The sequence below is a fragment of the Arachis hypogaea genome, chromosome 12 (genome assembly GCF_003086295.3).
Source record: "Arachis hypogaea cultivar Tifrunner chromosome 12, arahy.Tifrunner.gnm2.J5K5, whole genome shotgun sequence".
Classification (NCBI taxonomy): Eukaryota; Viridiplantae; Streptophyta; class Magnoliopsida; order Fabales; family Fabaceae; genus Arachis; species Arachis hypogaea.
In genome coordinates, this window is record NC_092047.1 from 37,112,283 (window position 1) to 37,139,021 (window position 26,739).

General features: G+C 40.3%; 2 non-coding genes across 2 annotated transcripts; one reads left to right on the top strand and one right to left on the bottom strand.

The window, feature by feature from the left end:
* The first annotated feature begins 11,073 nt into the window (after positions 1-11,073).
* Positions 11,074-11,180, top strand: LOC112731022 (small nucleolar RNA R71). Its single transcript, XR_003166818.1, has one exon. It is a non-coding gene; the product is annotated as a small nucleolar RNA R71 (small nucleolar RNA).
* Positions 11,181-16,627: 5,447 nt separating this feature from the next.
* LOC112731119 (small nucleolar RNA R71) lies at positions 16,628-16,731 on the bottom strand. Its single transcript, XR_003166911.1, has one exon. It is a non-coding gene; the product is annotated as a small nucleolar RNA R71 (small nucleolar RNA).
* Positions 16,732-26,739: the final 10,008 nt, after the last annotated feature.

The following is a 26,739-nucleotide window of genomic DNA, read 5'->3' on the forward strand; positions in this document are numbered from 1 at the left end:
TCTAGGGACACCGAACCTGCTAAAGATATGTTTCTGGAGGAACTTCAGCACCATTTTAGTATCATTGGTGGGTGTGGCAATGGCCTCAACCCATTTTGATACATAATCAACTGCCACCAGAATATAAGTGTTTGAGTATGATGGTGGGAAAGGTCCCATGAAGTCAATTCCCCATACGTCAAACAACTCAATCTCCAAGATTCCTTGTTGAGGCATGGCGTAACCATGAGGCAGATTGCCAGCTCTTTGGTAACTGTCACAGTTACATACAAACTCTTGGGAATCTTTATAGAGTGTGGGCCAATAGAAGCCACATTGGAGGACCTTGGTGGCTGTTCGCTCACCTCCGAAATGGCCTCCATATTGTGATCCATGGCAATGCCATAGGATCCTCTGTGCTTCTTCTCTAGGCACACACCTACGGATTATTCCGTCTGCACATCTCTTAAAGAGATAGGGTTCATCCCACAAGTAGTACTTTGCATCAGTAATTAATTTCTTCTTTTGTATCCTGTTGTACTCCTTGGGTATGAACCTTGCAGCTTTATAGTTTGCAATATCGGCAAACCATGGTATTTCCTGAATGGCAAATAAATGCTCATCCGGAAAAGTCTCAGAGATCTCAAGAGAGGGGAGGGGCGTCCCTTCTACTGGCTCTATCCGAGACAGATGATCAGCCACTTGGTTCTCTGTCCCTTTTCTGTCTCTTATTTCTATATCAAACTCTTGCAGAAGCAACACCCATCTGATGAGCCTGGGTTTTGAATACTGCTTTGTGAGTAGATATTTAAGAGTAGCATGATCAGTATACACAATCACTTTTGATCCTACTAAGTATGATCTGAACTTGTCAACGGCGTAAACCACTGCAAGTAATTCTTTTTCTGTGGTTGTGTAATTTTTCTGGGCATCATTTAAAACGTGACTAGCATAATAAATGACATGCAGAAGCTTGTCATGCCTCTGTCCCAATACTGTACCAATGGCGTGATCACTGGCATCACACATTAGCTCAAATGGTAACGTCCAGTCTGGTGCAGAAATGACTGGTACTGTGACCAGCTTAGCTTTCAGCGTTTCGAACGCCTGCAGGCACTCTGTGTCAAACACAAATGGCGTGTTAGCAGCTAGCAGATTGCTTAGAGGTTTTACGATTTTTGAAAAATCCTTTATAAACCTCCTATAGAATCCTGCGTGCCCCAGAAAGCTTCTGATTGCCTTAACATTGGCAGGTGGTGGTAATTTTTCAATTACCTCTATTTTTGCTTGATCCACCTCTATTCCCTTGTTTGAAATTTTATGCCCAAGAACAATCCCTTCAGTCACCATGAAGTGACATTTTTCCCAGTTTAAAACTAGGTTGGTCTCTTGGCATCTTTTCAGAACAAGTTTCAGGTGATCAAGACAAGAGCTGAATGAGTCTCCATATACTGAGAAGTCATCCATGAAGACTTCCAGAAATTTTTCCACCATATCAGAGAAAATAGAGAGCATGCATCTCTGGAAGGTTGCAGGTGCATTACATAGCCCAAATGGCATCCTTCTATAAGCAAACACTCCAGATGGACATGTGAATGCTGTTTTCTCTTGATCTTGGGGATCTACTGCAATCTGGTTATAGCCTGAGTAGCCATCCAAAAAGCAATAATAATCATGACCTGCTAGTCTTTCTAGCATCTGGTCTATGAATGGTAAAGGAAAATGATCCTTTCTGGTGGCTGTATTGAGCCTTCTGTAGTCAATACACATGCGCCACCCTATAACTGTTCTTGTAGGAACCAGTTCATTTTTTTCATTATGAATCACTGTCATGCCTCCCTTTTTTGGGATGACTTGGACAGGGCTCACCCAAGGGCTATCAGAAATAGGATAAATGATCCCAGCCTCTAGTAATTTGGTGACCTCTTTCTGCACCACTTCTTTCATGGCTGGATTTAGCCGCCTCTGTGGTTGAACCACTGGTTTAGCATTATCCTCCAATAAGATTTTGTGCATGCATCTAGCTGGGCTTATGCCCTTAAGGTCACCTATGGACCACCCAAGAGCTGTCTTGTGTGTCCTTAGCACTTGAATAAGTGCCTCCTCTTCCTGTGAATTTAAAGCAGAGCTTATGATCACTGGAAAAGTGTCACCTTCTCCCAGAAACGCATATTTCAAGGATGGTGGTAATGGCTTGAGCTCGGGTTTAGGAGGTTTTTCCTCTTCCAGAAGAAATTTCAGAGGCTCTTTCATGTCCTCTGAATCCTCTAAATCAGGCTGAACATCTTTAAAGATGTTTTCCAACTCTGATTCGAGACTCTCAGCCATGTTGATCTCTTCTACCAAAGAGTCAATAAGATCAACTTTCATGCAGTCTTTTGATGTGTCAGGATGCTGCATGGCTTTGACAGCGTTCAACTTAAACTCATCATTATTGACACTCAGGGTTATTTCCCCCTGTTGGACGTCAATGAGGGATCGTCCAGTTGCTAGGAAGGGTCTTCCTAGAATGAGAGTAGCACTCTTGTGCTCCTCCATTTCCAACACAACAAAGTCAGTGGGAAAGGCGAATGGCCCAACTCTGACAATCATGTCTTCAATCACGCCTGATGGGTATTTAGTGGAGCCATCAGCAAGTTGGAGACATATCCTGGTTGGTTTAACTTCTTCAGTTAGGCCAAGCTTTCTGATAGTGGATGCAGGTATTAGGTTGATGCTTGCCCCAAGATCGCATAAAGCTGTCTTGGTGCATTGACCTTCTAATATGCATGGTATCAAAAAACTCCCAGGGTCTTTGAGCTTCTCAGGAAAGCTTTTCAGAATGACTGCACTGCATTCTTCAGTGAGGAGAACTCTTTCTGTTTCTCTCCAATCCTTTTTATGACTCAAGATCTCTTTCATGAACTTGGCATAAGAAGGTATTTGCTCAAGTGCTTCTGCAAATGGAATCTTTATTTCAAGAGTCCTGAGGTAATCTGCAAAGCGAGCAAATTGCTTATCCTGTTCCTCTTTCCGGAGTTTTTGAGGATAAGGTATCTTGGCTTTATATTCTTCAACCTTAGTTGCTGTAGGTTTATTGCCTACAGAAGTGGTTGAAGAAGCCTTTTTAGAGGGGTTGTCATCAGCACGTGTGTGTGTCTGATCCCTCACTGGCAATTGAGTGCCAGAGTTAGAAGCTGGAGTGACGTGAGATGCCAACTCATTGTCTGTTCCTGGCGTCTGAATGCCAGAACTCTGCCCACTTTGGGCGTTCAGTGCCAGGTCTTGCCCATTTTGGGCGTTCAACACCAGATTCTTGCCTATTTCTGGCGTTGAACGCCAGTCCTGCCTAGTTTCTGGCGTTGAACGCCATTCCTGAGCATGGTCTGGGCGTTCAGCGCCAGCTTTCCACCAAATTTCTGGCGTTTTAATTCCAGAGTTACTTTTCCCTGGGCTCTTACTGTCCTCAGGTGAATTTTGGGTGGTTTGCTCGTTTCTTAGCTTTTTGCTACCTTGAGGTGAGGTATTTAATGTTTTCCCACTTCTTAGTTGAACTGCTTGGCATTTTTCTGTTATTTGCCTTGACAGCTACTGCTTTGTTTGCTTAAACTGTTCGTCCATATGTATATTAGCCATCCTTGTCTCTTGTAGTCTATCTTTGAATTCGGCTAACTGCTTTGTTAGAAAGTCCAATTGCTGATTGAATTCAGCAGCTTGTTTTACAGGACTGAGTTCAGCAGTTGCTGTTTTAACCTCTTCTTTCATGGAAGGGTCACTGCTTAGGTACAGATGCTGATTTCTGGCAACTGTATCAATGAGCTCTTGAGCTTCTTCAATTGTCTTTCTCATGTGGATAGATCCACCAGCTGAGTAATCCAAAGACATCTGAGCTCCTTCTGCAAGCCCATAATAGAAGATGTCTAACTGAACCCACTCTGAAAATATTTCGGAGGGGCATTTTCGTAGCATCTCTCTGTATCTCTCCCAGGCATCATAAAGAGATTCATTATCTCCTTGTTTGAAGCCTTGGATGTCCAGCCTTAGCTGTGTCATCCGTTTTGGGGGAAAGTATTGATTCAGGAATTTTTCTGTCAGCTGTTTCCATGTCCTTATGCTGGCCTTAGGTTGGTTATTTAACCACCTCTTAGCTTGATCTTTCACAGCAAATGGAAACAGTAATAGTCTGTAGACATCCTGATCTATTTCCTTATCATGTACTGTGTCAGCAATTTGTAAAAACTGTGCCAGAAACTCTGTAGGTTCTTCCTGTGGAAGACCAGAATACTGGCAACTTTGCTGCACCATGATAATGAGCTGAGGATTCAACTCAAAGCTACTGACTCCAATGGAGGGTATGCAGATACTGCTCCCATATGAAGCAGTAGAAGGGTTAGAATATGACCCCAGAGTCCTCCTGGACTGTTCATTTCCGCTTAGGTCCATGATGGAGAAAGGGAGATGATATAAAAATTATTTTTATTTATTTATTTATTTATTTATTTCGAAATCAAAATAAATCAAAATAAAATAGATAAAAATGAGTGAAAGATTTTCGAAAAAGTGAGGAGAGAGAAAGTGGTTAGGAGATTTTGAAAAGGATATGATGATTTTTGAAAAAGGTTTTAAATTTTGAAATAAAAATCTAAAATTTAGAAATAGATTTCGAAAAAGATGCTTTAAAATAGAGAGAAAAGATATCTTTGAATTTTAAGAAGAGAGAGAAAAACAATAAGATAGCACAAGATTTAAAATTTTTAGATCTAATGCTCCTTGTTTTCGAAACTTTTTGGAGGAAAAACACCAAGGAACACCAAACTTAAAAATTTTAAGATCAAGATACAAGGAAAACTCAAGAACACTTTGAAGACTCACAAGAACACCAAACTTAAAATTTTCGAAAAACACAGAAAAACCAACAAGAAAATACCAAACTTAAAGTTTGGCACAGGATTTAATAGAAAAATTATTTTTGACAAAGATTTTAAAAAGAAAATAAGGATTCTAAAATTTTGACACGACAATAATAAGAGACTCTAAACCAAAAAAAAAACTTTCCTAATCTAAGAAACAAAATAAACCTTCAGTTGTTCAAACACGAACAATCCCCGGCAACGGCGCCAAATACTTGGTGCACGAATTGTGAATCACACTTTTCACAACTCGTACCACTAACCAGCAAGTGCACTGGGTCGTCCAAGTAATACCTTACGTGAGTAAGGGTCGAATCCCACGGAGATTGTTGGTTTGAAGCAATCTATGATTATCTTGCAATTCTTAGTCAGGAAGTCAATTATATTTATCAGTTGAATTGCGAATGAACAAGAGAGCATGGGTTAAAAGTACTTGTTATGCAGTAATAGAGAATATGTTGGAGTTTTGGAGATGCTTTGTCTTCTGAATCTCTGCTTTCCTCTGTTCTCTGATTCACGCACGCACATCCTTCTATGGCAAGCTGTGTGTTGGGGCATCACCGTTGTCAATGGTTACATCCCCTCCTCTTGTGAAAATGGTCCAAATGCTCTGTCACAGCACGGCTAATCATCTGAGGTTCCCGATCATGCTGGAATAGGATTCACCCTCCTTTTGCGTCTGTCACTACGCCCAGCACTCGCGAGTTTGAAGCTCGTCACAGTCATTCAATCCTTGAATCCTACTCGGAATACCACAGACAAGGTTTAGACTTTCCGTATTCTCATGAATGCCGCCATCAATCTAGCTTATACCACGGAGATCCTGATTAAGGAATCTAAGAGATATTCATTCAATCTGATGTAGAACGGAGGTGGTTGTCAGACACACATTCATGGATTGAGGAAGGTGATGAGTGTCACTGATCATCACCTTCTCCATAGTTAAGCGCGAATGGATATCTTAGATAGGAACACGCATGTTTGAATAGAAAACAGAAATACTTGCATTAATTCATCGAGACACAGCAGAGCTCCTCACCCCCAACAATAGAGTTTAGAGACTCATGCCGTCAAAGAATACAAAGTTTTGATCTGAAATATCATGAGATACAAAATAAGTCTCTAAAAGTTGTTTAAATACTAAACTAGCAGCCTAGGTTTACAAAAAGTGAGTAGACTATGACAGATGGTGCAGAGATCCACTTCTGGAGCCCACTTGGTGTGTGCTGGGGCTGAGACTTAAGCAATTCACGTGCATAAGGCCATTTTGGGCGTTCAACGCCAGGTTTGGATCCATTTCTAGCGTTGAACTCCAACTTTTAATCCTTTTCTGGCGCTGGACGCCAGAATTGGGCAGAGAACTGGCGTTGAACGCCAGTTTACATCGTCTATCCTTGAGCAAAGTATAGACTATTATATATTGCTGAAAAGCCCTGGATGTCTACTTTTCATCGCAATTGGAAGCACGCCATTTCGAGTTCTGTAGCTCCAGAAAATCCACTTTGAGTGCAGGGAGGTCAGAATCCAACAACATCAGCAGTCCTTTTTCAGCCTGAATCAGATTTTTGCTCATCTCCCTCAATTTTAGGCAGAAAAATACCTGAAATTACAGAAAAACACACAACTCATAGTAAAGTCCAGAAATATGAATTTTTCCTAAAAACTAATGAAAATAAACTAAAAACTAACTAAAACATACTAAAAACTATATGAAATTAACCCCAAAAAGCGTATAAAATATCCGCTCATCAGGAATGTTCAGAATAGCCTCTAGAGCTTTGTTGGAAGTGTCCAACATCTTCCCGCGGAGGAATACCAACTCCGCTTCCCAAGCTTGGTAGTTCGCATAGAATTCCTACACCATGAATTCATTAACTTCAATGGGTTCTTGCTCAAGAAATCCCCAATGAAGTGAGGCAATCTTTTCATGAATACTCGCCTTGTACTTGCTTGAAACCTTCAATGTCCGCTCCCAATGAATTGTTCTTTTCTCAATTGCTTTGTATTAGAAGTCGGCTCTTCGGTTAACCAAGGTACTTGGTGTCGCACCTCGGCGATCCAACAAAATATTAGGAGGGCGAGTTGTAGGTTGCACAACCGGTGGTATAACCGGTGCCTTACCTTTCTTTCGCATCCTAAAAGAAGTATAAAAGACAAAAGATTTCAAGATTATCTGGCAACAAATAAAGCAATATTATTGAGGAAGTACCAATAAACTGAAGTCAATTTAAATTCTTAATTGGAAGCCTTCCACTTAGTGTGATTTAAAAGAAAACAATGTGTGTATTCCAAGACTGCGTGCGGTTAGAACACACACATCGGCAGGATAAAACGACAATCACAGGAATAAAACAATCAAAGCTCAATGCTTCACAATTAAGTGTTTAAGTTGCGAGACTAAATAATGAAGATGCAAGCAAACTTAAACAAGCACCAAATGATTCATTGGAATTCTTTGAGTGGAGTGGTCATTGGGGTTGTCGGCATGAAAGGTCATTACAAAAGAGGTTGTACAACAACAATAACCATTCGCTCAAAGTAACTTGTTAATTGTTCATTCTCAACAAGTGGTAATCACATGTGCAATATTCTTGATTTAAAGCCAAAAAATGTTTGATCAAGACATCGTCAAAAGTTGAATGCTTGTAAAGTGATCACTTAATCAAAATTCCACGATGAACAATGACATTTGGAATTCCACTAAGCACAATACATTTACATCAAAATCACTTATCAACATAGTTCATAAGTCATGAAAGAGTTGGGTGTTGGAACTTCAAGCATAGAAACAAAGAAATGCATTGGTAAATTCAACTTGATTGTTATCACAAGTCATAATTAAAGTTGCACAATTCATACAATATGCCTAATAAGAGATAAATTGAATACATATGATGGCTATGTCATATGAATCAGACAAAATATTCATTAAGGCATTTCATTAAACATGTGGTATGCAATATGCAAACTTATCACAATTGATGCTCCAATTCAATGATAATCAACCCAACAATCAAATACAACACTTGCAATAAAAAGAGACAAAGAAAAGCAATAAACCTAATCTAAGAAGCATTGAAAGAAAATAAGCACAATTTCAAAAATCAACACAAAAAGAAAACAAGAACCTGAAAATTGATAGTTGAGAAAACAAGAATTGGGAAAGAAACAATGACACTTCTTATAGCCACTGTGAACTTGCGGCAGTTGATTCGCCGGAAAAACACCGGAGGAGAAAAACTCACCGGTGGGAAAGAGAGAAAAGAGAAAGAAAAGAGAGAAACAAAGAGAGAAGTAAGAAAGAGAGAGAGTGTGTGAGAGAGAGAGAGAGATGGCCGCGGTGGCCGGTGGCGGCGGCCAGCGGCAGCGTTGCCTAAAAGCTGGGCCGAGGCAGGGAGCAACAGCAGTGAAGAGAAGAAGAAAAGAAGGGAGTTGCTACTCAACAGGGGAGCGTGCCCTGTTATAGCCCAGAACAAGTCGTGTGTGTACGCACACGGACCTGTGCAGACGCACAATAGGCAGAAAATAGAAGGGTACGAACGCACACAGCGTGCGATAGCTGCGAACAGAGAGTGTGTTTTGAAGTGTGCAGACGCACAGTTATGAGCGCGCGCACAAGGGTTTTTTTTTAATAGGAATTGCTTGAGGCTCAGAATCATGTGTGCGTGCGCACACAAGTCCGTGCGCACGCACAGAAGCAAATATAGGGGGTGTTCACGCGCACAACTCATGCCAACGCTCCCACCAGAGGGCTGCCAATTGGTGTGCGGACGCACACGTCTGTGCGGCCGCACAGATAGCGGAACAGGGAAATGCGTGCATACGCACAGGGTAATGTGCACACACAGGACATAGAAAACAGGGCAGCGCCCACGCATAGACTGTGCTGATGCTGCGACCAGAGGACACTGCAAGGAGTGTGCGGACGCACATACTCGTGCACGCCCATAGATGGAAAAATTGCAGTTGTGTGCGCACGCACAACAAGGTGCGTACGCACAGATGCCCTGTTTCACAAAAATTTTTCTTTTCAAAACTAAGGTAGCATCCCTTAGTACATCAACATATCAACCCCAAATCATACAAACATTCACAAATTTATGATCCACAAGCAATTGAACGTATTCAACTCAAGAAAATATCAAATCAAATCTAAGCTAATCATTATATCACAAGAAAGTATTTAATTCAAAAAGCTATAAACAAAAGATAAAGTTGGAACAATGTTACCACGGTGGGGTGTCTCCCACCAAGCACTTTGGCTTAAAGTCCTAAGTTGGACTTTGCATGGCTTCATTGATCAAATTGGGACCTCTCCAAGGAGGAAAATCTTCAACTCCTTGGCATTCTTGGGTTGAGTGTGATCTTTTGAGCTAGACGTCTTGGCAACATTCTCTTCTTTTTGTTCCTTGCCAACCTCAATTACTTAATCTTCAATTATATCGCACCCAAAGATAGAGTAAGCTTTGAGAATGGGTTGCTTGGTTTCCTCCAAGGTGAACTTTACTACCTTGCCATCGGCCTCAAAAGAATAGACTCCTGAATGTGCATCTAGCTTGAACCGGGATTTCTTCAAAAACGGCCTTCCGAGTAGAATGGATGATGGTTTGTCTGAGTTAATGGGAGGGGTCTCCAAGATGTGAAAATCTACTAGGAAGAGTAAATCTTGGATGTCAACTAGGACATTTTCCGCAATCCCCACAACTGATACAATGCTCTTATCAGCCAACACGAATCTCGCCACGGACCTCTTTAAGGGTGACAAGTTCAATCTCTCATAAATGGGGAGTGGCATAATGATTACGCACGCCCCCAAATTGCACATACAATCCGTGAACTTTATCCCACCAATCAAACAAGTAACCAAATATGGGCCGGGATCATTGCATTTTTCAGGAATTAGAGAAGAGATAGAATCATCTACCGGCCTTTTGTTGAATTCGCCAATTTTGTCCTTGTGTGTGCAAACGTCTTTGAGGAACTTGGCATACTTGGGCACTTGTTGAATAGCTTGAAAGAGAGGGACGGTGACTTTAACATTCTTAAAAATTTCCACCATGTTGGGGTCAAGTTTTTCTTGCTTCTTAGCCTTCTTAGCCAAAGTTGGAAATGGAATTGGCATAGGCTCTTCAAGTGGATTCTTCCTTTCTGGGTCCTTGGCCTTGAGTGGTTTCTCCTCTCCTTTCACAACATTTTTCTCCTCATCCTCCATTACTTCTACATCATCTCCCACCTCTTCATTGTGGGTTTCCTCACCCAAACTTGTAGGTACAACACCAATTTCATCCAACTTGGTGCCACTCCTAAGGGTGATAGCATTGATGCTTCCTTTTGGATTTGGTTGGGGTTGAGAAGGTAAACCACTAGAAGTTGAGGCTTGTTGGGCATTTTGTGTAGTCGGAGGAGAAAGAGTCAAACGAGAGAGAGCCTCGGCAATGGTAGCCAATTATGTCTCTTGTTTCTTGTGAAACTCCCGTTGCTCTTGCATAAAAGTTTGAAGGGTGTCATTCCTGTAAGGTTGATTAGGAGGAGGGCCTTGATTGCCTTGAGGAGGGTTAGGTCTACTATGTGGATGATGATACCTCCCTTGAGGTTGAGATTGTGGTGGTTGTTGGTCGATTGTTGGTAGGGTTGTTGACCTTGGATAGGTTGATGGTAGTAGGCTTGCGCGTTTGGGTATGGTTGAGCTTGAGGGGATTGGTTCCACCTTTGATTAGAATTATCCCTCCATCCTTGGTTTTTATTTTCTCCATGTTGATTATAGTTGGACCTTTGTGGGTATGGATTGGCTACCGCTAATGTAGTGTCCTCTTGGAGTTGAGGGTACTCATCAGTGTAATGGTTGTTACAAGCACAAATACCGCATGATCTTGGTGGTCCTACGATTCTTAGAGGTTGAGGTGGAGAAGATAGCAAAGCTTGAGGAATTTGTTGCCCTTGGGTGATTTGTCTCAACAAAATTGTCATCTCACCGAGGGTCTTAGTCAAAATGGCATCTCTGGAAGGAGAAACTTCACTTAAAGCTTTTGGTTGTGGATTTCTTGCCCTTGAGTGTTGAGTGGAGTCTGCCAAGTCTGCTATGATTTCCCAAGCTTCCGTGGCGGTCTTGTTTTTGGTGAGGGATCCTCCACTAGAGGCATCTAGAAGAAGCTTATCTTGGGGGTTCATCCCTTGACAAAAATAACTAATAAGCACCAACTCATCAATACGGTGGTGAGGGCAAGCTTCCAAGAATTTCTTGATTCTCTCCTAGTACTCCTAAAGAGTCTCCCCATCTCTTTGCACAGTGCAAGAGATTTCCTTTCACAGCTTATCTGTCTTCTGTGGTGGATAGAACTTTTCTAGAAATTCCTTACGCAGTAAGTCCCAATCAGAAATCACCTCTCCCGGTTGAGTATAAAACCATTCTTTTGCTTTTCCCTCCAAAGAGAAAGGGAAAGCGAACACCATAACTGCCACTTCATCCGCACCATGTCTTCTCGCAGTGGAGCATGCAACTTGAAAGTCCTCAAAATGCTTAAGAGGGTCTTCTCCGGGTAGTCCATTGTATTTGGGGAGCAAATTTATTGTGCCGATCTTGAGCTCAAAATTTGGATCCAAAGACGGATACCGGATTTGTATTGGTTGCAAGTTAATATCAGGAGATCTGGCTTCCCTTAAGGTGATTCTATGAGGTGGATCCGCCATGGTATCGTCACCTGAGTCACTCAAAGAGATTTCAGCACTCCCCATAGATGAATATAACGTTTCCTCGTTAATTGAAGAATGATGGTCATGGATTGATGGTGATTGTGAATTGGTGTTCTCTTCAAGCAATCCTGATTCACTATTCACAAATGCTAGCCGGTGCCGAGCTTGCCTAATATGAGTTAAAGTTCTTTCTATTTCTGGATCAAAAGGGGCCAAGCTCGGGTCTAGAAGCAACCATGTCATTCAACTGAGGAAGTAATAAAAGCATGCAATTATGAAAAGCAAAACAAGAATAGACAAATAAACGAAACCCAACTTAACAATTGACAACTATTAAGACTAGAACTAGCTAAATGGAAATGCTATCTACAAATTAGTGCCAAGTAGCAAACAAAAACCAAGTATTCACACAATTCACATATTTACAACAACCAAAATTATAGCACTCATTGCAATTTAAAGTGGCTCCGCGGTAACGGCGCCAAAAACTTGATGTTTGCGCTACCGTTGGTTTAGATTTTCTCCAAAATAAAGTCTCGTTGCAAGCATAGATGATGAGCAGATATTTTATACGCTTTTTGGGGTTAATTTCATATAGTTTTTAGTATGTTTTAGTTAGTTTTTAGTTTATTTTCATTAGTTTCTAGGCAAAATTCATATTTCTGGACTTTACTATGAGTTTGTGTGTTTTTCTGTAATTTCAGGTATTTTTTGGCTGAAATTGAGGGAGCTGAGCAAAAATCTGATTCAGGCTGAAAAAGGACTGCTGATGCTGTTGGATCCTGACCTCTCTGCACTCGGAATGGAATTTCTGGAGCTACAGGAGTCCAATTGACGCGCTTCTAATTGCGTTAGAAAGTAGACATCCAGGGCTTTCCAGCAATATATAATAATCCATACTTTTCTCAAGGATAGACGACGTAAACTGGCGTTCAATGCCAGTTCCATGTTGCAGTCTGGCGTCCAGCGCCAGAAACACGTTACAAGTTGGAGTTCAACGCCAGAAACAGGTTACAGCCTGGCATTGAACGCCCAAAACAGTCCAGGCACGTGAGAAGTTTTAGTCTCAGCCCCAGCACACACCAAGTGGGCCCCAGAAGTGGATTTCTGCACTATCTATCATAATTTACTCATTTTCTGTAAACCTAGGTTACTAGTTTAGTATTTAAACAACTTTTAGAGATTTATTTTGTATCTCATGACATTTTTAGATCTGAACTTTGTCATCTCTGATGGCATGAGTCTCTAAACTCCATTGTTGGGGGTGAGGAGCTCTGCTGTGTTTTGATGAATTAATGCAACTATTTCTGTTTTCCATTCAAACATGCGTGTTCCAATCTAAGATATTCATTTGCGCATAATTATAGAGAAGGTGATGATCCGTGACACTCATCACCTTCCTCAATCCATGAACGTGTGTCTGACAACCACCTCCGTTCTACATCAGATTGAATGAGTATCTCTTAGATTCCTTAATCAGAATCTCCGTGGTATAAGCTAGAATCCATTGGCAGAATTCTTGAGAATCCGGAACGTCTAAACCTTGTCTGTGGTATTCCGAGTAGGATTCTAGGATTTGATGACTGTGACAAGCTTCAAACTCGCGAGTGCTGGGCGTAGTGACAAACGAAAAAGGATAGTAAATCCTATTCCAGTATGATCGAGAACCTACAGTTGATTAGCCGTGCGGTGACAGCGCACCTGGACCATTTTCACTGAGAGGAAGGATGGTAGCTATTGACAACGGTGATCCACCAACACACAGCTTGTCATAGGAGGGACGTGCGTGCGTGAAGAAGAAGATAGGGAGAAAGCAGAGATTCAAAAGACAAAGCATCTCCAAAACTCCAACATATTCTCATTTACTGCATAATGATGCCAAGGCATCTTAGGCTAATTTCACTAGCATTTTTCTGTTAGTTTTAGTTGTTTTATGCACTTTCTTGAGCTTAAAGTAACCAAGAATGGTTAAATGAATAACAAAGCAATGAACCATCCAAACAGTATGATTTTGATGCAAATTCCATGAGTTTTTAGTTATATTACTTGAATGCTATGAATGGAAGATTCTCATGAAAATTTGCAAGACTTTGATGCAGTTGTTTGGATGATTTCAGGAAAGAAGAGGCTAGGCAAGGAAGCAACAAAAATCAATAAAGGAAACTTGAATATCTCATGTGGAGTTTAAGCTCCAGTTTAAGCTTAAACTGGAGCTTAAACGCCAAAATCATGAAAGCTGAGGAAAGGGTGAAAGTGGCGTTTAACCTCCAGTTTAACCTTAAACTGGAAGTTAAACGCCAGAAATGGGAAATGCACCAGGGAGCCATTTCCACGTTTAAGCTCCAGTTTGACCTTAAACTGGAGCTTAAACGTGTTCGACCAAGTTTTCTCCTCCAGGGTTGCTTTCTCCATTTCCACGTTTAAGCTCCAGTTTAACCTTAAACTGGAGCTTAAACGTGTTCGACCTCCAGGGCTACCTTTCTCCATTTCCACGTTTAAGCTCCAGTTTAACCTTGAACTGGAGCTTAAACGTGTTCGACACCTCCAGGGCTACCTTTCTCCTCTTCCACGTTTAAGCTCCAGTTTAACCTTAAACTGGAGCTTAAACGTGTTCGACCTCCAGGGCTACCTTTCTCCTCTTCCACGTTTAAGCTCCAGTTTAACCTTAAACTGGAGCTTAAACGTGTTCGACCTCCAGGGCTGCCTTTCCTATCTCCACGTTTAAGCTTCAGTTTAACCTTAAACTGAAGCTTAAACGTGTTCGACTATGTTACCCTCCAGGGCTGCCTTCTTCCATTTCCACGTTTAAGCTTCAGTTTAAGGTTAAACTGAAGCTTAAACGTGCTTCCACAAAAGGCATCACTGGAAGTGTCTGGCGTTTAAGCTGCAGTTTAAGCTTAAACTGCAACTTAAACGCCACTATTGGAAAAGGTTTCTGGGCCAAAAATATTGCAGTTTAAGTTAGCTTTTGAGCACAAACATTGACTTAAACTTACTCTGGTATGAAACCCAATTGAATATCATGGTTTATGGGATTGGGCCTGAAGGATTGATGAGTCTGGAATTTCAATTTGTTGAGTCATGTGTCATTACTTGATTATCACTAAGTTGGCTCAATGAATGTTACAGAATGTGGATCAGCAGCCTCATCAAGATTATGGATCATAAACCCAAAGCAAAAGGAAAGCAGGGAGAGGCCTCAAAGCCCAAGAAACACAACAGAAGCTCAATATAGAAAGTGTATAAATAGGAGAGAATTTAAGTGAGGAAGGACTTTAACCTTTCATTGGGCTAGTTTTCATACCTTTGTAATTGAATTCAGAGCTATGACTCACTAAACCCCCTTTCATTGGGTTAGGGAGCTCTATTGTAATTCAATGAATCAAGAATAGTTTTATCTTCTTCTTCAATCTTTTCTCTTGAATTTTGTTAGAAAGCTTCTCGATCTAATTCCATTGGGTAGTTGTCTTGGGAAAGAAACTACCCATAATTGGAATCCTTCGGAACCTTGGGAAAGGAATGGAGGATTCATGCTAGAGAAGCTTTCTCACAGTGAATTGGATTGGGGTTTGGATGGATATTGTGACATGTAATCCTACCAAATTGTGGTTCATGAAACGGTGTGGTATAATCAGTGATCGAGCATCATCTCTTCTTATGAACATTTAAACCAAGGGATTGGGAATTTGTTTGTTTTTAGAGAGAATTGGTGAGCCAAGGGATTGGGATCCAATCATATAAGATTGCCAAGCAAAATTCAATGAACGCATTGGTTGAGGAAGAGATAAACATGTTTTGATTCGGAGAACTCAATATCTCCTATAACCCAATGAATTCCCCATTTCTGATTTCCACTTTCTCTTTACATTCTGCAACTTAATTCATGCAATCACCCCCATTCCCTTTTAATTTCAGCAATTTAGCTTCTGCTCTTTAATTCATGCAATTTAAGATTCCGCCATTTCAATTTCTTGCTATTTACGTTTCCCGCCAATTTTACATTCCGCAATTCTCATCTAATTCTTGATTCCGCTCAACTAAACACACTTCTAATCCGAATTGCTCATTCAACCAATCCTTGTGGGATTCGACCTCACTCTATTGTGAGTTTTTACTTGACGATAACCGGTGCACTTGCCGGAAGGAATTTTGCCGATCGTGCAATTTCCTAAATCGTGGCATAACTAGTTTATGCGCATCAAGTTTATGGCGCCGTTGCCGGGGATTGGTTTTCGATTGACAATTCTCAAATTGGAAGTTAACTAGATTGAGCATTTTTTTTGTTTTGATTAATTCAGTACAAGTTACTTGTTGAATTTTAATTTCTGCACTCTGTTACATGCTTTCTTTCTTTATGCCTTTAAATTCAAGCAACTAACTCACTGACTCACTAACTGTTTGAATTAATTCCTCAACTGCTCTAACCATACTCTTCCATTAACCAAGAGTATTTCACTTGTTTGTTGCTTGTGCTGTGTTCTTGTATGACAGGTAGGAGAGGAGAGACATCAACTCCTCCATATACCGAACCAGAGAGGACCCTTCATAGACTTAGAAGGGAAGCAAGAGGGAAGAGAGTACTGGGAGAAGAAGAATCTGAAGGAGAATCTGAGGACAATTTTGAGGAAGCTCTAGATCTCAACATGGATAGAGAAGTTCACAACCATGAGAGAGCTGATGGAAACAATGCCATTCCTGAGAGGAGGGTTCTTAGTTCATACATAAACCCAACCTCTGGGAATTGTGGTAGCAGCATTCAGAAACCACCCATTCAGGCCAACAATTTTGAGCTCAAACCACAGCTAATATCACTTGTGGAGAATCATTGTTCATTTGGTGGGAGTGCTAATGAAGACCCAAACCAACATCTCACAAAATTCCTGAGAATTTGCGACACTGTGAAGTCCAATGGAGTCCAGGAAGATGCCTATAAACTGCTTTTGTTCCCATTTTCACTTAGGGACAAGGCAGCTAAGTGGCTGGAATCATTCCCAAGGGGGAGCCTAACAACATGGGACGAGGTGGAAAGCAAGTTTCTGGCACGTTTCTACCCCCCACAAAAGGTCAATAGGCTTCGATCTGAGGTTCAGACTTTTAGACAACAAGATGGTGAAACTCTCTACGAGGCATGGGAGAGATTCAAGGATTTGACAAGGAAATGCCCACCAGACATGTTCCATGACTGGGTGCAATTGCATATTTTCTATGATGGACTCTCTTATGAATCAAGGAAGGCTGTAGACCATTCATCAGGAGGTTCATTGAACAGGAAAAAGACTGTGGAAGAAGCCATTGAAGTGATTGAGACAGTGGCTGAGAATGAGTACTACTATGCATCAGAGAGACACAACACTAAGGGAGTCATGGAGCTGAACCATGTTGATACAATCTTAGCCCAAAACAAGGTGTTTGCCAAGCAACTAGCAGAGCTCACCAGGAAATTAGAAACAAAGCAAGTGGCTGCGATACACACACAAGATCAAGAGGAAGAAAGCACTGAAGGAGGTGATTGGGAAGAGGCCAATTATGTAGGAAATCAACAAAGGCAACCATATGATCCACATTCCAACACTTACAACCCAGGCTGGAAAAACCACCCAAACTTTGGGTGGGGGAACCAGCAAAACCAACATAACAAGTCCACATACCAAAACCCCAACCAAAGAGCATACCAAGCCACACAAAACACTTACTCCCAACCAGCATATCAAGGCCAAAATAATCGACCTACCCAACCTAATCCGAACCAACAATTTCAAGATCAATTAAACAGGATAGAAGGAATGCTTGCAACCATGGGTCAAGACATAACCGAATTGAAAGCTTTTAAGGAAGAAGTAATTTCCAACTTGCAAAACCAAGGAGCTGCCATCCAGAAGTTAGAAAATCAAATTGGGTATTTGTATAAGCAAATCCCTGGGCCAAGTGTTTCTCATGCTGCCAAGGCTATTGCAAGGGAAGAATGTAAAGCCATAACCCTCAGAAGTGGAAAAAAGCTAAAGGAGATCTCAAGTGAACCCACAGAGGATGAAGCAAAGGAAAATGTGAGAGACAAGGAACAGGGACAATCCTTTACACCGTCTGCAACAAGAGAAAAAGAAAAAGAGGTCCTGAAGCCGTATACACCCAAAGCACCATATCCTCAACGTTTGATGAAAGGTGAAAAGGATGGCCAATTCTCCAGATTTTTGGAGATTTTCAAGAAGCTTCAAATCAACATTCCGTTTGCTGAGGCAATAGAGCAAATGCCACTCTATGCAAAATTCTTAAAGGAATTAATGACCAAAAAGAGAAGCTGGAGAAATGAGGAAACTGTGTTGTTGACTGAAGAATGCAGTGCCATCATTCAACACAAATTGCCTCAGAAACTGAAGGATCCAGGCAGTTTTCAAATCCCCTGCATCATAGGAGAAGTCATGGTGGAAAAGGCCTTGTGTGACTTAGGGGCCAGTATCAATTTGATGTCTCTAACAATGATGAGAAGAATGGAGATTGAGGAAGCCAAACCAACAAGAATGGCCCTCCAATTGGCAGATCGAACCTTTAAATTCCCTCATGGGATAGTTGAAGATTTGTTGGTAAAAGTGGGAGATTTCATATTCCCTGCCGATTTTGTGGTATTAGATATGGAGGAAGAAGTCGAAGCTTCAATAATTCTGGGAAGACCCTTCCTGGCTACTGCAGGGGCCATCATAGATGTCCAAAAGGCTGAGCTCACTCTTAGACTGCATGATGAGCAATTGGTGTTTAACGTATTCAAGGCAATGAGCTATCCATCAGAATCACTAAAGGAATGCATGAGGGTGGATGTAGTGGACATTGCAGTACAAGAAACCTTTGAGGAAACAGCAAAGGAAGTGGCAGAGGAGGAATTCACCAAGGATATTGAAGATAGTGACATCAAGGCTGCTGAAACAACCATGCCAAGCATGCCAGATAGAGTGAAAGAAGAGAAGGAAGCACCAAAACCTGAGCTCAAAGCATTGCCCTCTAATCTCAAGTATGCATACTTGGGTAGTAATGAGAGCTATCCTGTTATCATTAGCGCTGCCCTGAGCCAAGAACAGGAAGAAAAATTGATCAATGCGCTACAAACTCATCAAGACGCCATTGGATGGACCCTAGCTGATTTGAAGGGGATAAGTTCATCCATATGCATGCATAAAATCTTGTTAGAAGAGGATGCTAGACCCTACATTCAAGCTCAGAGAAGATTGAATCCTGTCATGAAAGAAGTGGTACAAAAGGAGGTCATGAAGTTATGGCAGGCAGGGGTAATCTACCCCATTTCTGATAGCCCATGGGTTAGTCCCATCCATGTAGTGCCCAAGAAAGGTGGCATAACTGTGGTGCCAAATGAAAGGAACGAACTCATACCCACAAGAACTGTCACTGGGTGGAGGATGTGCATAGACTACAGGAAGCTCAATGAAGCCACCAGAAAAGATCATTTCCCACTCCCATTCATGGATCAGATGCTTGAAAGGCTTGCAGGACATGCTTACTATTGCTTTCTGGATGGATACTCAGGCTATAATCAGATAGTAGTTGATCCTAGAGATCAAGAGAAAACATCATTTGTTTGTCCATATGGAGTTTTTGCTTATAGACGCATGCCCTTTGGATTGTGCAATGCACCTGCCACTTTCCAAAGATGCATGCTGTCCATCTTTTCAGACATGATTGAAAAATTTATTGAGGTTTTCATGGATGATTTTTCTGTGTTTGGAGATTCTTTTCCTAGCTGCCTACACCACCTTGCCTTGGTGCTTAAGAGATGCCAAGAGACCAACCTAGTATTAAACTGGGAAAAGTGTCATTTCATGGTCACAGAAGGAATAGTCCTTGGCCACAAAATCTTGAATAGAGGCATTGAGGTGGACAGAGCTAAGGTGGAACTCATTGAAAAATTACCTCCACCAAGTAATGTCAAGGCAATTAGGAGTTTTTTGGGACACGCTGGCTTTTACAGAAGGTTTATTAGAGACTTTTCTAAAATAGCCAAACCTTTGAGTAACTTGCTTGTCTCTGATACACCCTTTGTATTTGATAAAAATTGCATGATAGCCTATGAACTTTTGAAGCAAAAACTTTCCTCTGCACCTATCATTGCCCCACCTGATTGGAACTTACCTTTTGAACTGATGTGTGATGCATCAAACCTTGCTGTTGGGGCAGTGTTAGGACAAAGGAAAGACAATTTGGTACATGTGATTTATTATGCCAGTAAGGTCTTGAATGATAACCAAAGGAATTACACAACCACTGAAAAAGAACTCTTGGCAATAGTCTTTGCATTTGACAAATTTAGATCCTATCTCATTGGATCTAAAGTCATTGTCTTCACTGATCATTCAGCTTTAAAATACTTACTTGCTAAACAAGAATCCAAACCAAGACTTATTAGATGGGTTCTTTTGTTGCAGGAATTTGACATTGAAATCAAAGACAAGAAGGGTGTAGAGAACAAGGTGGCAGACCATTTATCAAGGATACCATGTGAAGAAGGAAGCGCACAAAGCACACATATAAATGAGTGCTTTCCTGATGAACAACTCATGGTAATTCACAAAGCACCCTGGTTTGCAGACATAGCGAACTTCAAGGCCACTGGAAGTTTGCCGTTGGAATTTAATAAGCATCAAAGGAAGAAATTGGTAAATGATGCCAAATACTTCATCTGGGACGAACCATACTTGTTCAAAAAATGTTCGGATGGCATACTCAGAAGATGCATATCAGAGGAAGAAGGAAGGGAAGTCTTATGGGACTGCCATGGCTCCACTTATGGAGGACATTTTGCAGGAGAAAGAACAGCAGCTAAGGTGTTGCAGTGTGGTTTTTATTGGCCCACTATCTTCAAAGATGCAAAGGAACTAGTGAAGCACTGCCATGTATGCCAGAAAGCGGGGAACCTGCCAAGAAGAAATGAAATGCCACAACAATTCATTCTGGAACTTGAATTGTTTGATGTATGGGGGATAGATTTCATGGGACCCTTTCCCACCTCATACTCAAATAATTACATCCTTGTGGCAGTAGACTATGTCTCCAAATGGGTTGAAGCAATAGCAACTCCAACCAATGATAATAAGGTAGTCATGAACTTCCTCAGAAAACACATTTTTTGCCGTTTTGGGGTTCCAAGAACAATCATCAGTGATGGAGGAAGCCACTTTTGCAACAAACCATTAGAGGCATTGCTTCTAAAATATGGAGTCAAACACAAGGTAGCCACACCATACCATCCACAGACGAGTGGGCAAGCCGAAATATCTAATAGGGAACTCAAAAGAATCCTGGAAAAGACTGTGGGAACTTCAAGGAAGGACTGGTCGATTAAGCTAGATGATGCTCTTTGGGCATATAGGACAGCTTTCAAGACACCAATTGGAATGTCTCCTTACCAACTAGTATATGGAAAAGCTTGCCATTTGCCACTGGAGTTGGAGCACAAGGCATTCTGGGCCTTGAAACTCTTGAACTTGGACAGCAAAGCTGCTGGAGAAAGAAGGATGTTGCAAATTCAAGAGTTGGAAGAATTCAGAGCTGAAGCTTATGAGAATGCCAAAATTTACAAAGAAAGAGCAAAGAAGAAGCATGACAGCAACATAGCCCCAAGGAAATTTGAGGAGGGACAAAAAGTATTGCTCTACAATTCTAGGCTGAAGCTATTTCCAGGGAAGCTAAAATCAAGGTGGTCTGGACCATTCCTTGTCACCAAGGTCTCCCAATATGGACAAATAGAAATCATGGAAGAAAAGTCACAACGAACCTTCACTGTGAATGGTCAAAGACTCAAACATTACTTGGGAGATGTGGAGGAGAAGGACAAAGTTAAATATCACCTCAACTGAGGCAGCTGACCGTCAAGCTAATGACGTTAAAAAAGCGCTTGTTGGGAGGCAACCCAACCTGAGGTAATACTACCTTGCTGTTTCTTTTATTTGTTTCAATAAAAAGGTGAAGTAGTTTCTGTGCATTGCAAGGAATTAAGTTTGGTGTTTCACACCAAACAATGAATTCGTGGATCAATAATTCAAAGGGGAATGTGTGACTCCAAGTTTGGTGTTCCACCACACAGATTAACTGAACACAACAACCTTTGAATTATATGAAAGGAACAACCATTCTAAGCAATCACAGAAATGCTTAAAATCCTTAGTAGCAACTTCATTCCAAAGAGTATTCAAGAACTCAAAGAGCAGAGGAGTAAGTAGAAGACTAAGTTTGGTGTTCACACACCAACTTAAGACTCAGACACTTACCCATACATAGTTGAGCTAACCACTCAAGTGCTTGAGAAGCAAGCAACTTCATCACTCTTGCAGGAAAGGAAACAAGGATCTTAGAAAGAGCATGAAACAACAACTAGGAGAAGAAGGAGAAATCAAATTGTTTCCTGGCAACAAAGAGAAAACAAGGAATTTCACAAGGTGGTATTGTTCCTTGACAATTCTTTAAAAAGGGCAAACAAAAGCATGCTTGTTCTGATTTAAACTGTAATTGTTGAATCTTTCTGGAATGAAAGTCTCTAGTATGTTTGTCTGTTTATTGCTTTGAATAAAGTGAATGCCTAGATGTTTGGATATAACTTCACCTTCTTAAGCAAGTGCTTGCCATGCTTGTTCTGTTTACAAAAATAAAAGAAAAGTTTGAACAAAAGTAACTTGGCTCAATTAGTGACAAATCAAGTAGAATTAAGTGGTGGTATGCATGCTTGATTGTTTAAGTCAGATCACTGGAAATAGAGTGTAGAATTATCATTTTTTGTGTAGAAATTAAAAACTGTCTATGGATCTTGATGAATAAATGTCTTTGGCCATGAAAAAAAAGAAAAAGAAGAAGAAAAAGCCACTGAAAAAGGGCAACCAAAAAAGCAAAAAAATTGAGAAAATAAGCTAGGCACCAATGGTTTGAACTTCTGAGACAAATGCCTGTGGTGTTTATGTATTTAGGATATGCTTGGATGAATAGGTTCTGAGGAGTGTTTCAACACTCGGTAACTTGGGTTAACTAACCCGGGATTATCAACCAAAAGTCCATTATCAAGAGCAACCTAAATACAAAACATTTAGTCACACAAAGAGGTGCTGGGCACCAATGTCTCAAGAAGAAATGTGAACGAAAATGCCTGGAGTGGATATGTGTAGTGCAGTGATAAGAAAAAGAAAATGCCAAAGGCTTGTGCAACACATGACACTAAGCAAACAAGGAGCAAAGGAGCTCTAAGAAAAAGAAAAGAAAAACAAAGAAGAGAAAAGTGCCAATGACATAAGAGTAACAAGAGGCCATAGCAGTGTTCGATGGATGCAATGAAAAAGTGATAATCTTACCTGATAAGAATGAAAAAGTGATACTGCAACTTTCTGCATAAAACCCTTCTGATGAACTTCAAGTGCTTACTAATGTAGCCAATTTAATTGCTTTCTGTTTCATACTTTCTTCTCAAATAACTCAGGACTTGCTTAGGGACAAGCAAGTATTAAGTTTGGTGTTGTGATGCCAAGGCATCTTAGGCTAATTTCACTAGCATTTTTCTGTTAGTTTTAGTTGTTTTATGCACTTTCTTGAGCTTAAAGTAACCAAGAATGGTTAAATGAATAACAAAGCAATGAACCATCCAAACAGTATGATTTTGATGCAAATTCCATGAGTTTTTAGTTATATTACTTGAATGCTATGAATGGAAGATTCTCATGAAAATTTGCAAGACTTTGATGCAGTTGTTTGGATGATTTCAGGAAAGAAGAGGCTAGGCAAGGAAGCAACAAAAATCAATAAAGGAAACTTGAATATCTCATGTGGAGTTTAAGCTCCAGTTTAAGCTTAAACTGGAGCTTAAACGCCAAAATCATGAAAGCTGAGGAAAGGGTGAAAGTGGCGTTTAACCTCCAGTTTAACCTTAAACTGGAAGTTAAACGCCAGAAATGGGAAATGCACCAGGGAGCCATTTCCACGTTTAAGCTCCAGTTTGACCTTAAACTGGAGCTTAAACGTGTTCGACCAAGTTTTCTCCTCCAGGGTTGCTTTCTCCATTTCCAGATTTAAGCTCCAGTTTAACCTTAAACTGGAGCTTAAACGTATTCGACCTCCAGGGCTACCTTTCTCCATTTCCACGTTTAAGCTCCAGTTTAACCTTGAATTGGAGCTTAAACGTGTTCGACACCTCCAGGGCTACCTTTCTCCTCTTCCATGTTTAAGCTCCAGTTTAACCTTAAACTGGAGCTTAAACGTGTTCGACCTCCAGGGCTACCTTTCTCCTCTTCCACGTTTAAGCTCCAGTTTAACCTTAAACTGGAGCTTAAACGTGTTCGACCTCCAGGGCTGCCTTTCCTATCTCCACGTTTAAGCTTCAGTTTAACCTTAAACTGAAGCTTAAACGTGTTCGACTATGTTACCCTCCAGGGCTGCCTTCTTCCATTTCCACGTTTAAGCTTCAGTTTAAGGTTAAACTGAAGCTTAAACGTGCTTCCACAAAAGGCATCACTGGAAGTGTCTGGCGTTTAAGCTGCAGTTTAAGCTTAAACTGCAACTTAAACGCCACTATTGGAAAAGGTTTCTGGGCCAAAAATATTGCAGTTTAAGTTAGCTTTTGAGCACAAACATTGACTTAAACTTACTCTGGTATGAAACCCAATTGAATATCATGGTTTATGGGATTGGGCCTGAAGGATTGATGAGTCTGGAATTTCAATTTGTTGAGTCATGTGTCATTACTTGATTATCACTAAGTTGGCTCAATGAATGTTACAGAATGTGGATCAGCAGCCTCATCAAGATTATGGATCATAAACCCAAAGCAAAAGGAAAGCAGGGAGAGGCCTCAAAGCCCAAGAAACACAACAGAAGCTCAATATAGAAAGTGTATAAATAGGAGAGAATTTAAGTGAGGAAGGACTTTAACCTTTCATTGGGCTAGTTTTCATACCTTTGTAATTGAATTCAGAGCTATGACTCACTAAACCCCCTTTCATTGGGTTAGGGAGCTCTATTGTAATTCAATGAATCAAGAATAGTTTTATCTTCTTCTTCAATCTTTTCTCTTGAATTTTGTTAGAAAGCTTCTCGATCTAATTCCATTGGGTAGTTGTCTTGGGAAAGAAACTACCCATAATTGGAATCCTTCGGAACCTTGGGAAAGGAATGGAGGATTCATGCTAGAGAAGCTTTCTCACAGTGAATTGGATTGGGGTTTGGATGGATATTGTGACATGTAATCCTACCAAATTGTGGTTCATGAAACGGTGTGGTATAATCAGTGATCGAGCATCATCTCTTCTTATGAACATTTAAACCAAGGGATTGGGAATTTGTTTGTTTTTAGAGAGAATTGGTGAGCCAAGGGATTGGGATCCAATCATATAAGATTGCCAAGCAAAATTCAATGAACGCATTGGTTGAGGAAGAGATAAACATGTTTTGATTCGGAGAACTCAATATCTCCTATAACCCAATGAATTCCCCATTTCTGATTTCCACTTTCTCTTTACATTCTGCAACTCAATTCATGCAATCACCCCCATTCCCTTTTAATTTCAGCAATTTAGCTTCTGCTCTTTAATTCATGCAATTTAAGATTCCGCCATTTCAATTTCTTGCTATTTACATTTCCCGCCAATTTTACATTCCGCAATTCTCATCTAATTCTTGATTCCGCTCAACTAAACACACTTCTAATCCGAATTGCTCATTCAACCAATCCTTGTGGGATTCAACCTCACTCTATTGTGAGTTTTTACTTGACGATAACCGGTGCACTTGCCGGAAGGAATTTTGCCGATCGTGCAATTTCCTAAATCGTGGCATAACTAGTTTATGCGCATCACATAACAAGTAACCTTTAATTCATGCTCTCTTGTTCATTTGCAAGTCAATTGATAACCACAAATTAATATCCTGACTAAGAGTTGCAAGATAACCATAGCTTTCTTCAAACCAACAATCTCCATGGGATCGACCCTTACTCACGTAAGGTATTACTTGGATGACCCAGTGCACTTGCTGGTTAGTTGTGCGGAATTACATAGTGTGAAGTAATTTTCGTGCACCAAGTTTTTGGCGCCGTTGCCGGGGATTGTTCGAGTTTGAACAAATGACGGTGAATCTTGTTGCTTAGATTAAGTAAATTTTGTCTTTTGGGTCAGAGTCTTTTATATTCGTTTCAAAAAAAAATATATTTCATTCTTAGTTATTAAAAAAAAAATACTTCTTCAAAACAATTGTTACATTTACAGCTCAATTGGCTAGAGCATTGGTTTATGTTCTTGATGATTGGGCACCGGTTCTATTAAAAATCTTTTTCAAAAATAATTTTTCTTGATCTTGTGCCAAACTTTAAGTTTGGTGTTTTCTTGTTAATCTTTCTATAATTTTCGAAAATTTTAGTTTGGTTTTCTAAAAATTTTAAGTTTGGTATTCTTTCTTCATGTTCTTGTGTTCTTGTGAGTCTTCAAAGTGTTCTTGAGTTTTCCTTGTGTCTTGATCTTAAAATTTTTAAGTTTGGTGTTCCTTGGTGTTTTCCCTCCAAAATTTTCGAAAACAAGGAGCATTAGATCTAAAAATTTTAAATCTTGTGATATCTTATTGTTTTTCTCTTTCCTCTTTAAATTCAAAAATATCTTTTCTCTCTATTTTAAAGCAAATTTTCGAAATTTACTTTTAAAATTCAGATTTTTTTTTCAAAATTTAAAATCTTTTTTCAAATCATATCTTTTCCAATCAAATCCTTTCAATCTTATCTTTTTCAAAACTTCCCAACTATTTTTTTTCTCTTTCTCCATTTTTCAAAAATCTTCACCTATTTTTATTTATTTTATTTTAATTTATTTTATTTTCGAAATAAATAAATAAATAAATAAATAAAAATATATTTTTTATTTTACATCATCTCCCTTTCTCCATCATGGATCTAAGTGGAAATGAACAGTCCAGAGGGACTCTGGGGTCATATGCTAACCCCACTACTGCTTCATATGGGAGTAGTATCAGTATACCCTCCATTGGAGTTAGTAGCTTTGAGTTGAATCCTCAGCTCATTATCATGGTGCAGCAAAGTTGCCAGTATTCTGGTCTTCCACAGGAAGAACCTACAGAGTTTCTGGCACAGTTTTTACAAATTGCTGACACAGTACATGATAAGGAAGTAGATCAGGATGTGTACAGATTATTACTGTTCCCA